Raw genomic sequence first — 12,573 nt, 5'->3', positions numbered from 1 at the left:
GGGGCAGGTCCAGCTGCATGGCTTACAGCCCTGAATGCTGAGTCAGAGGCCTACATCTTGCTGGATCTTTTCTGCAGCCTATCATGGCTGCTAAAGCAGGGAGCTGGGTGAGGGTCTGGTCCCTTCATGTCAAAACCTGGGTCCTGTGCACAGTGTGCAAGCTTTCTGCCACTGAGCCACACCCCTACCTACTAGAGCCATTTTAATTTAATTTACACTCATTTATTTATTTATTTATTTAGTGTTTATTTGTTTAGCAGTGGTGGGGATGGAACCAAGGCTGTGCATTCTAAGCTGGTATCTTACCAAGCACTTAAAGTCACTTTAATTCTATCATCTGTCTGTCTATCAATTATCTCTCCTCCCACTACTCTCTCTTTCTCCCTCTACCCACCTGCCTACCTACCTACCTATTTACCTACCTCTTTGTACTGGTGGCAGAACCCAGGCCACATAAGCTAGGGCTCTACCTTTGAGCTATACTTTAGGCCCCCAATATATATATATATATATGGCTTGAGTATTTGCCTGCATGTATGTCTGTGGTGCCATGTGAGTGCCTGGTACTCACAAAGGTCAGAAGAGGGCAGTGGATCCTCTAGAACTTAAGTTATAGATGGTTATGAAATGCCATATTTGTGCTGGGAATCGAACCTGGATCCTCTGCAAGGGAAGCCAGTGGTCTTCACCACTGAGCTGTGTCTCCAGCCCCTGGAGCCATTTTCCAACAATGCTATGTATGTTGTATTTTCCTAGGTATGTTGTGAATATTATTCAGTGTGTCTCCAAAACTGCATCACAAAAATGACAAACTACTTGGAGTGGGGGCTCTTTGGAGGATATAGAGAGCCTACTTTAGGCACTGTCCTTGCAGAGTGTTGATGGATAATTAGAGTTGATTGCCACAGTGTTATTTTTATTTGTTTTTGCTAACTCCAGCAAAGTATGGCTTTGCTGTTTTCCTTTTGTTAATTTCTTGTTATGGAGTCTTTCCCAAATGATTCCAGAGTCACCTGAAGGTCAGGTCAAGCCTGGCCAGGCAAATTAAAGTCATCTGTTCACAGAAGTGTTCTAGCTGCTAAGATAGGGTGCAGTATGGCTTTCTGGAAGTTTGTGACCTGCAGCAGTATTTCTGGTTGATTGTGTGGCATTTTTTTTTTTGAGATAGGGTTTCTCTGTGTAGCTCTGGCTGTCCTGAAATTCACTCTGTAGACCAGGCTGGCCTCGAACTCAGAGGTCCTCCTGCCTCTGCCTCCAGAGTGCTTGAGATTAAAGGCATGCACCACAATCACCTGGCTGTGTGCATTTGTTTCCTTTTACAGCACCAGACAAGGAATTTGAAGGTGAGACCTGGGCTGTGTGTTTGTGTTAACAGTTTCCAATGCCATCCCCTTGAGAGGGGGTGTTCGTGGCAGCCATGCTGCAGGGAGTGAGCTGTGTCAGGAACCATCAACACCACAACCACCACCTATCCCCATCCCCAGTGGAAAAATATAGCCTTGATCTCACCCATTAGCAAGCCTTCCAGGCAAGAAGGGTGCAGAACACTGCCTACTTACATTTGATGCCTTAAATAATTGTTCTCTGTCATTGTTCACTTTTGTGTGTTTTGTCTCCTCATATTTATGTTTCCTCCTTTAGTCACAATATCTGAACAGGACCTCGGGGATGCAGAGGCTGAATGGCTTACAGCCTCGGAAGCCTCAGTTGTCAAGTAAAAATTTAAACAATGATAATCATCAGAAGGATGATAGAGATATATGATGTCTGCAGGGTGCAGCCAACAGCGATTTTATTGATTACTACAAAGTCCTTGAAAGCCAGGCATAGGCAGGAGAATCCCTTTCAGTTCAGGAATTTGAGGCCAGCCTGGGCAACACAGAGACCTTGTCTCAAAACAAAAATTCAAATAAAGATCACTGGGCTAGGGGTGTAGGTCAATGGTTGATACTAGCTTAATTCAATTGCAAACTCTGGGGGAAGGGGGAAGAGGCCCCAAACAACAACAGAAACTCAGATGGCTTTGGAAGGGCCTGCTTGACCAAGCATAGCTTCAAGCCATCAGCAGCTTCCACTTCCCAGGGTTCAGAATTCTTAGAAGACTCAGACTGGGCTGGGGAAATGGTAGTCTGGTAAAGTGCTTGCCAACCAAGCATGAGGAACTGAATTTAATTCCCAGCACCCATGACAAAAGCTAGATGCAGTAGCCCACCTTTGTAATTCCACCATAGGAGTGGCTGAGGCAGGAAGGACCCAGTGAGCTCCAGCTTCATTGAGAAATCCTGTTTCAGCAAGTGATGCTGGAGACAGACAGTGGAAGATAGACACCTGACATCAACCCCTGGCCTCCATCTGCAACGCACATACATAAGAACACGTATGTAAGTGCATGGCTAGGAAGACATGTATGTACATGATGTACACATATCACAAGCAAACCGTGGCAAAGGCATAACATATAGGGCTTCTTGGGGTTGGGAAAATGAGCCGTCTGTGCACATGAACGTCTTAACGCTAACTACCTTAGGACTCCGTTATCTGGCAGGACAGCTGCATGTTGGGGAGGAGGAGATTCTCACATGCGTGTTTCATCCCGGCCCAGTCACCCTTGCCAAAGATGACTCAGGTGAACATGTTATCCCTCCAGTTGCCAGGCGCCTGTTGTGATCCAACCAGTACAGTCATGCCAGGCACCCAGGCCACTCACCTGTGCGGCTTGCAGAAAATTCCCTGGCTTGTCTCCACTAGAATCAGGATGCAAAGAGGGGGAGAAACTGACTGCTCCCGGGGAGGGGAAGAGGAGTATGGTGGAAGGAAAGTGTGATGAGGAACGGCACAACCAGTGTGAACATACCAAAGTACCAGGAACACACAGAGCAGGCTCAACACAGAGGAGCCCTCACCTCCTGCGAGTTTAAACATACAGGTCAGGATAACACCACGTTACAAAGTATGGCAAGTTCTAGAAGGGCAAAACAAAGTCAATGACACAAGGTTACAGATGGGGGCCTGATTTAAATAGGAGGAGGAGCAAATGGCACAGTTTTACAAGGAGCGTGTAAATTAAGACCTGTGGGGAAATGTGGACAAGGATATTTATTAGTCAAGGGAACAGCAAATAGAAGTCAGACAGGTTTTGGAATGTTTGAAGAACCATAAAGAGGCTAAAGAAGCCAACATACTGTGAGCAGGGGCTTGCGGCGGAGTGCTGTCACTTTGCAAGCAAGGATATGTAATATATACCATTCTGCTCAATGAACCCCACTAGGCTGGGGCTGGGGTTACCCATGTACTCCTAAAGTCTTGTTCCAAAGATGCCAGCTAGGATTTTGACTCCCACCTCTGCTACTTCAAGTGTGGGAAGGGGGTGGCTTAAACTCTTAGAACCCTGTCTGTCAGTGAGCTGTTCACACCTGCCTCTGAAGCTGGGGCTGGAGTGAGGAAATGTCTGGAATGTCCCCGGTGTGGCTTGGGTGTGCAGTGGGCTCTCATCAAACAAGCGCTCCTGTCTTCGTTCCAAACAAACACCTACCCTGCCCTTGACTGGGGAGTAGGAGGAGATTTGACTCTGTTGCTGTCCTGCCTTGCCTCTTGGAAGGACCTGCAAGAGAAATGAGCAGCACTTTCTAAGGACCTGAGTGGGGACCATACCAGTAAAATATCCAGAGGATGCATGGCTTCTCCCTCCCCCATTTAGCAGAGGGAACTAACAGAGAAACCTGGGAGGGGGCTGGGGGGACAAGGATAAAGGTTTTTAAAACTTTGCTGCAAGCTTGTTGGGGCAGCACATGGACTGAAATGGGAATGACGTATAGAAGATGGCATGGCCCCCAAGGGTGACATGCAAATTGGAGAAGTATTTCACAGTTCTGGAATCCAGGAGACAATGGACTAACACCGTGGACTTGCTGACAAAGCAAACAGACCCGCTCTACCTCTTTGAAGGAGATATTCTTCAGAAAGGAAGGCTAAGTAGAAATGTTCTCAAGAACATTTGCTGAGAGAGAAGCTGGACCAGCACTCCAGGACCCGCAAACAATTCTCCAAGAGAAGCATGGGCTGCAGGGAGACACAAGGATGCAGAAAAAGGCACACACTGTCTGAGCATCCAAAATATTAGCTCTGTGGAGCAATAAGGAAGGAATGCACACTACAGTCTAGGAGGTCAATGGTACCAGTGTGGGAGAGGATTGATAAAACCCGCACTGTTCACCAAAACAGACCCCACGTTGGGCTTTCAAGCAAGTCTCAGCAGATCTCAAAGAGCTGAACTCCCACAACAGTGTGTTCAGACCACAGTACAATTAAACAAGAAACTAATAACAGAAAGCTCATAAGAATGTTTGGGAACACATTTCTGGATAACTAGAGGAGAAATCACAACAAGAATTAGAAAAGTCTTTGGATTGGAGGATGAAGAAAATAAACATACTGGAACTTGTGAGCGGCAGCTAAGGAAGAACAGAGGTGGAACTTTCTAGCAGTGTGTGCACCAGAAAACAGGGAGCTCAAGCCACGCATGATGATGTATGCCTGTCATCCCCCAGCACAAGAAAGGCAGAGGTAGGAGGATTGCTACAAGTTTGAAGGAAGTCTGGTCAATATAGTGAAACTCTATGGGGAGGGGGCACTTACAAACAACTTTCAGCCAATAAAAGTGATGACCTGGAGCAAACAAAATGGCTCAGTAGGTAAATGTGCTTGTCACCAAGCCCACTGACCAGAGTTCAATCCCTAGGACCTACATGATAGAAGGACAGAAATGACTTCCAAAAGTTGTCTTCTGACCTCCACACATGTGCCATGGTATATTCACATACTGCCATACCCCGCAAATAATTTCATAATAGAGTGACAACCTGACAATCTGCAGACTTTCATTTGTCCTCCTTGGTGAGACTGTAGCTTATAGTACCTCTTAGCTGCCATCTACATCTCCCCCACAATGGGATTCCCTGTCACTTGTGTTGTCTTCATACATAGGGATATCATACTTCCTTCTGCTACCTGCATAAGAAGTAAACCACACGAATTATAGATGGCTCATTGTCACTTCACGGCTGCTTCAGCAAGGCCTCGGCCTCCCCTAATATAGGACACTCTTACATGGTCCTGTTCACTGGGCCAGCTTTCATAACCATCATGGTTGTGTATACATCTCAGAGCAGCTCAGCCACTTGCCCTCATCACACAGCTTATTAGGGCAGGACCAGATTTCCAGCATAAGTTTTTATCATCACACTTTTTATGAAATGTACATCCAGTGTTGCCAGGGAAACTACATCTCCACAGTGCTTCAAGCTAGCTGTTCTCTTCCAGCTCAGCCCACAGGACTCTGGTCAGACCTCAGAAGGTACCAGCTGACTGTCTGCCTGGCTTCTATCTACCACTGAGCTCCGTCCTCAGCTCCTGGCTCCCAAGGTCCCCAAAGATGGCAAAGATTACAGCAAATTCTTGTGATGTCCTGGCTAGATGAAGCCTTCTTTGCCCCATCTGTTACCAATCACTGTCACATGAACATGGCTGTTGTCCCCTGTCTTCTTCTTCTCTCTATATATAGAGAGATGGCTTCTGTTTGCCTTTGCTCAGTTTCTGTGTTCTAATGGCACCTTCCTTTTCTCCCTCACAGCCAACAGGCAAAACTGTGGGTGATGATTTAATAAGACTAATAACAAGTAAGTGGTGTGAATAGCCCAAGGCCAGGGATAAATCAGTGGTGACAGCTGCTGCCGAATACTGCCTTATGGTGTTGTCTCCCACTGAGGCCTATGCTGGCCTTGAGGAACTGCTCCAGCCAGCCTGTATCCTGCTGCTTCACACATGACCTCTGCTCTGGGGCCAGGGATTTGCTCGATCATCAAATTCCAGTAGCAGTGTGCAAGCTGTGGTTAATGGATGTGTCCTCAGAGAGATCTAGAACAATGAACTCTGGCAGCAGGGCAGATGAATCAAAACATGGAGACAACAGCAAAGTCCCTCTGCTAAGAAAAAAAGTGACAGAGATAACATTTGCAAAATAGGGGTTTTACTGTGGCCCATAGTCTTTAAGACTTTTTTTTTTTTACCATTTAGAGTGTGTGTGTGTGTGTGTGTGTGTGTGTGTGTGTGTGTGTGTGTGATGTGTGCGCGTGTGCGCGTTATTTTATTTTTATGTGTATGGATGCTTGGATGCTTTGCCTGAATGTGGGTTATGTGCCTGCAGTGACCATGGAGGCCAGAAGAGGGAATCAGATACCCTAGAATTGGAGTTAACAGAGGATTGTGAGCAGTCATGTGGGTGCTGGGAACTGAAACCAGGTTCTTTCCAAGAACAGCCAGTGCTCTTAACCATTGAGCCATCTCTACAGCCTTTCTCTAAGTTTTTTTTAAAAAGATTTATTTTTATTTATATGTCTCTGTGAGTGTATGCCACATGTGTGCAGGTGCCCAAAATGGCCAGAAGAGGGAATATGCTGTCCTCTATTGCTCTCTGCGTATTCCTTTAAGTTAAGGTCTTGCCCTGAACCCGGGGTCATGTTTTCTTAGCTAGGCTAGAAGCTAGCAAACCTCAGGGATCCTCCTTGGATCTGTGGTTACAGGTGTGTGCACACCCTTGGAACTGTGGTTACAGGTGTGGGCTAGGTGCCCAGCATGTTACATAGGTGCTGGGATCCACACTTTTGTGCTCATGATTGCACAGCAAGTGATCTTAACTGCTAAGCTTTCTCACCAGGCCCTTGTTTTTTGAGATAGGGTTTCGATATATAGCACTGGCTAGCTTGGAACTTGCCATGCAAATCGGATTGACCTTGAATTCACTGTGATTATACTGCCCTTGGAGAAGCTGATATTACAGGCATGAGCCACCACACCCATCTGAGTCAAGTGATTTCAATTGTGATAATCCTTTTATCTTTCCCAGAAATTATTTTTAATTCATGCCTCATTTTGCAAGAAAATGAGACATCTTCCCTTTAAAACTATGCTTTAAGGCTTTTTATGGTAGCTCAAATCTATAATCCCAGCACTTGGGAGGCTGAGGTAGAATGATTTGAGGCTCACTTGGGCTGTACAGTGAGTTCAAGGCCAGCCTGGGATACAAGAGTAAAGATCCTCCCTCAAAAATAAAAATTAAAGCTGGATGTAGTGGCCCATACCTTTAATCCCAGCATTTGGGAGGCAGAGGCTAGTAGATCTCTGAGCTTTGGGCCAGCCTTGTCTACAGAGCAAGTTGCAGAACAGCCAGGGCTACACAGAGAGCCACTACTTCAAAAGAACAAGACAAAAAGAAAAAGTGTGCTTTAGTGGCTCAGTGATAGAGTACTTCTCTACCATGTCTAAGACCTTGTTTTGTTTTGTTTTGTTTTTAAAGAGTTTTTGGAGGTTGGAGAGATGGCAAGATGGCTCGGTGGTTAAGAGCCCTAGTTGCTCTTTCAGGGGCCCTGGGTTCAATTCCCAGCACCCTCATGGAAGCTCACACCCAGTTCCAGGAGATCTGAAGCCCTCTTCTGGCCTCTGTGCCTCTTCATGGGTACTCTGCACAAATACACATGCAGGAAAAATTACTGTACACATAAATAAATAAAAAGCCCAACCTTAAACAGTATGATAGAGTAAGGAAATGGAGTCAGAAACAAGAGGAGAGGCAAGATTAAACTATTAGGCAGTTTTTATTCAACTGAACATTGATCCTCACTGAAGTCAAACTTTTATTATTTATTTATTTATTTAATTTATGCTTTTGGTTTTTTTTGAGACAGGGTTTCTATGTTTATCCCTGGCTGTCCTGGAACTCTCTTTGTAGACCAGGCTGGCCTTGAACTCAGAGATCTGCCTGCCTTTGGCCTCCCTCTGCTGGTATTAAAGGTATGGGCCATCACTGCCCATCTATACTCATTTCTTATGTGAAATTATACTGAGTTTTATCTTAAACAGTTTGGTACATAATTGATAAAAAAAAGTAAAAGTGATAAAAACAAGTCAGGCTTAGTGGCAATGGCCTGAAATCCCAGCATCAGGAGCATCCTCACAAGTTCAAGGCCAGCAAAGTCTCCCTAGGGAGACTCTCTCAAAACAAAGCAAAAAAGGCAAGAAAACAAATCTGAAGTATGAAGTAGATGGATGTAGCTTCCACTTGGCTGGAGGAACCTACCGTTCTCCACAAACCCCTTCTGATTAAGTCTCTAAGAGCAGCCACTATGCTTCCTTCTTCCTGTACATCTGGGGCTCCCCCATCCCTGTGCTACATAGGAGACATGAAAAACAAGTGTATAAAATTATTCATTTATTGGTGTGTGTGTGTGTGTGTGTGTGTGTGTGTGTGTGTGTGTGTGTGTGTTTGTGTGGTGCACATGCACAGTGTGTGAAGGTGCCTGTGGAGGTTGGAACAGGGTGTTAGGTGTCCTCCTCTGTCACTCTCTACTATTGCTTTGAGGCAAAGTCTCTCACTGGTCCCAGAGATCTTGTCTCTACCCCTTTAGAGCTGGGTTACAGGTATGTTCCAAATGCCTAACTTCTTATGCAGACTGGGTGGAGGGATCAAAATTTTAGTCTATATGGTTTCAGCCCCAACGAAGGCCCAGCAAGCCTTCTTAACCACCGAGAAATCTCTCTAGTCCCCCAAAAGTTCAAAACAGGGAACAGGCAGTGACATCTCCTATGGACCTGCAAAAGCAGATCCCAAGCAAAGGGAGGGGAAAACAATAGGTGTTTGCTGAGCCCACCCTGGGGACAGGTGTTGGGCCTGTACCTGACATTCCCAACCTTGTTTCATTCACACAAACAACTTTCAGGGTAGTAATTATCAGGCCCATTTTGTAGATCAGAAAACCGACATGGGTGAAGAACACCCTTTGGGAGGATCTGAGAGAGTTGCAAAGAAGTACTGGAGTTCAGCCTGTGGGACTGGTGCCCCAGAAAGAAGTGAGGAGAAGCCTCTTTCTTAGTGACTGGATGCTAACCACTTCTTGGGAATATTGACTGTGACCTCCCTGCTTAGGGAGATTTACTGCACTGCTCAAAGCAATGAAGCCAGCCCTGCCTGTAGGGTTTTTGTTTGTTTGTTTGTTTGTTTGTTTGTTTTGTTTTGGTGCTATTATAATTTCTGACCATCTGTATGCTCAAGGATTTTAACTAATAAATGTCCTACAACTATTCCTGAAATCGAGGGGAATATTTATTTGCAGGCAAGAACAGAGGGCCTTTGCATAGGAAGGGCCCTGCTCTGGAGGCATCTCTGGGTTTCTGAGGCTCGTCGTTGCCCTCAGCTAAGTGGCAAGACTGACATTGATCTGAAAGTGCTGTGTTGCTGCGGTATAACACACCAAGCATTGGAGTTTCTCTAGGCAGCTTGCCCTTGTCCAGTGTGCAGTGTCTTCATTTCCAGCCTCTGCTAGAAGTGACTGCTGCTCGTCGGAACCTGGAGTTCAGGTTTCTGAGCTTCTCCCTATTTGGCTTCCTTCTGATCCTGAACATTGAGGAATCCTTCCCTAACTCACTGACCTCCCAGCCAGGCCACACTCCAACTGCACCAGAGTCCTCTACCACCCTGGCACCATGATCAACAGAAAGGTTGGCAGGATGGTACACAGTCACTAAAACAAACAAACAAACAAAAACCAAAATTCCTTGCACTCTCCTAAATGAGCAAACTCTGCTGAGTTGTGTGCACAGAAGTCTGGAACAGGAAAGGCACCCAGGACTCAAAAGCACATCACAGGCTGAGGGCTTCTCCTTGAGCAACAGAGATATTGGGCTATGTTGACAGCCCAATGTGTCCCATCATTGAAGGCAAGCACCAGCATACTGCCCTAGGGACACTGAAGTTTCCTTTGCTGTGATCTGGGAACAGTGTGCTGGAGTGTTCAAAACAAGACTTCTGGAAGGTTCCAGTAGCTCAGGGGAGGCTCGGGAGAAGAAGCAGTTTCAAGTGGCAGTTCCTCTAATTTAGAGAGGTAGTGTGGAAAAAATAATATGGGGATGATTCCTTTTCGTCAAACCAGATTCTTGACTTAGGGGTGCGTGGCGGGAGCTGTATGTGTATGTCTGTGTGTGTGCCCGTGCGCGCATGTGAGAAAGAGCCATGCACCCCACTCAGTAAGAAGTAGTCCTACTTTACATTGGAACCAAGCTCTGGCATGAAGTGACTTTATATAAAGGAGTACAGAATAGGTGTTGAGCCAGGATCACCATATGCCCCCTGACACAGGAGCCCATCAAGGACATGCTGAGCCAAGTTCACCCCAAGGCCACACTGTAGCCCTAGCTGTGGCAGCCTTTGGGAGTCTCAGAAGTGAGTGAGGACTGTTTTCCACTTGGCAAAGTAGATGTATTTTATCCCACAGCCTATCTTGGCAATTCGATGCTTGCTCTTCACAGCCCCGTCTAGATAATTGCATAATTAATTGTGTGCAGGTAATTCACCCACGGGAGGTGGTTACAGGGAGTGGGGACACAGGCTTCCACTGCACTGGAAAGGTGCCAGGAAGCTTCTGTGCAGACCCCATCATAAACATGCCTGCCAGTGTGTTGGGGGACCTTGGCATGCTCATGAGACCTTAGGGGGACAGCTGGACTGGAACCTAGTGGCCTTGTCACTTTCTGTTTACATTATGGGCTTAAGTCAGAGGTTGTTCCTCAGAGAAGAAGCTCTGCAGGTGCTTGGGGTGAGCAGGGCCCTCAGCCCAAGGTTGAAAGGAGCCAGCCTTCCCCAGGGGCTTTGACCAGTCCATTTCCTGGATGCTTCTGGAAAGCAGTGCCCATGATTTTTACTTCCACATATACGCCATGCCACACACCTCCTCATTGTCCACAAAGCCACACATTCGCTCATGGGTCCCATGAAGCCAATCTTCAAAGGACTGGATCCTGGTGGACAAAGTGTTGGAGTCAGGGAGATGGTCCCCGAACAGACTTGAGTCTTGGGATTTCCTCTCTTCCCATGCTTGCTTTCTGTTGCCTCACTATAGGCCGTAGATTCCCAAGGCTCCAGTCTGGTACAGCTGTGGGTGCTGGGAGGGGATTTGGCATGGAGGGGGGTCAGCCCAGAGTAGTGTCTGCTTAGTATCCATCCACGGATGGCCAACATCCATTTCGTTCCCTATTACACTATTCCTTTGCATAAAACTTGGGGACAAAGCATGGGTATATGGCAGCTTATGACCTGTCACTAGGAAGGCAACTAAGCCCCTTCTTCTAGGGTCCCAAATGACAAACCAAAGGTCCCGCTGGGGAACCAATGAGTTTCCTAGGCTTACTTACAGAGCATAGGTGAGGCGTTACAGGCAAGAGTTACAGGCAAGCAGCCACACTGGGAGGTCTGCACCCAGCATGGATGATGGCTTCCACACAGCTGCATAGATGAAGCCTCCTTCCCTTAGTCCTCTCCAGGTTATATACTGTACCCCCTCCCAAGCCCCAATTAGAGCAGAATTGAGACCTGCGTACAGCTGACTAGGAGGAAGGGCTGGCTACTCAGGTGAGTGTCCCATGGCCCTCTGCTCCGAGGGACAATGATAATACTAAAAAAGCTCAGCTGTGATTATCTTTCTGCAAGTAGGCACAGCAGAACTCATGATTAGCTCTGAGGATAGTGCCATGCAACACGAGTATTTGAAAATTTAAATAAAATATTAAAATTGCAAAAAAACCATACAGCTAATTCCAGTTTTTTGTTTTGTTTTGTTTTGTTTTTTTGCTAGAGTAAACCCAAGAACCCTGCTGGAATTGGAAAGGCGGGCTCTCTACCTTTGGTTCTGTCAACTGGGGGTGCTTCTCTTTCCTGGTTCATTGTGTGGTTATTAACACTCTGGCCTGAGCATGTCTCTGCCTCATGTCACAGAGCTCCTGTGTGCAGTTGGGTAGGTTTCTTTCTGTTGGGGTTTGCCTACTAAATGTCTCTCAGAGCTCCCACATTGAAGATTTGGGCTCCCAGTGCAGCAATGTTCAGTTTTGGGGCCTTTGGGAGGTGACTGGATCATGGGAATTCTGACTTCATCAAATCCATTGAAGGATTCGTAACTTAATGGCATTTTGGAAGGTGGTGGGAACTTCAGGAGATTGGCTCTAGTAGCAGGTCATGGGGACATGTTTTTGAGAGCAATAGCTTGTTCCTGGCCCTTTCCATCCTTCTTCCTTTATTTATTTCCTTGTTCCCAGCCATATGCTCTACCTTGTCACAGACCTAGGAGCAATGGTGCCAAAGGGACATGGGTTGAAATTTCTGAAACTGTGAACCTGATAAATCTTCCACTTGATTTCCCAATGACACACTTTTCTGGAACCTTCTCTTCCAGGTCATTCTATGAGATTAGCAAGTGATTCAACCCAGTGTCTCTGTGTGTTCACTTTCTTGTGCTTATAAAGGACTTTCCATTTAGGGAATCTCCTCCAGTATTTAAGGAGGCAATTAAGAAGGGTGCACTGTCACCGGGGGAACCCTGACAATGTCTTTTAAGAATAATGGATACTGATCCGGGTGTTGGTGGCGTACGCCTTTAATCCCAGCACTCTGGAGGCAGAGGCAGGTGGATCTTTGTGAGTTCGAGGCCTGCCTGGTCTCCAGAGCAATTGCCAGGACAGGCTCCAAAGCTACAC

Source organism: Cricetulus griseus, chromosome 2, assembly GCF_003668045.3.
Source record: "Cricetulus griseus strain 17A/GY chromosome 2, alternate assembly CriGri-PICRH-1.0, whole genome shotgun sequence".
NCBI classification, from domain to species: domain Eukaryota; kingdom Metazoa; phylum Chordata; class Mammalia; order Rodentia; family Cricetidae; genus Cricetulus; species Cricetulus griseus.
This window is presented reverse-complemented; position numbering follows the sequence as displayed.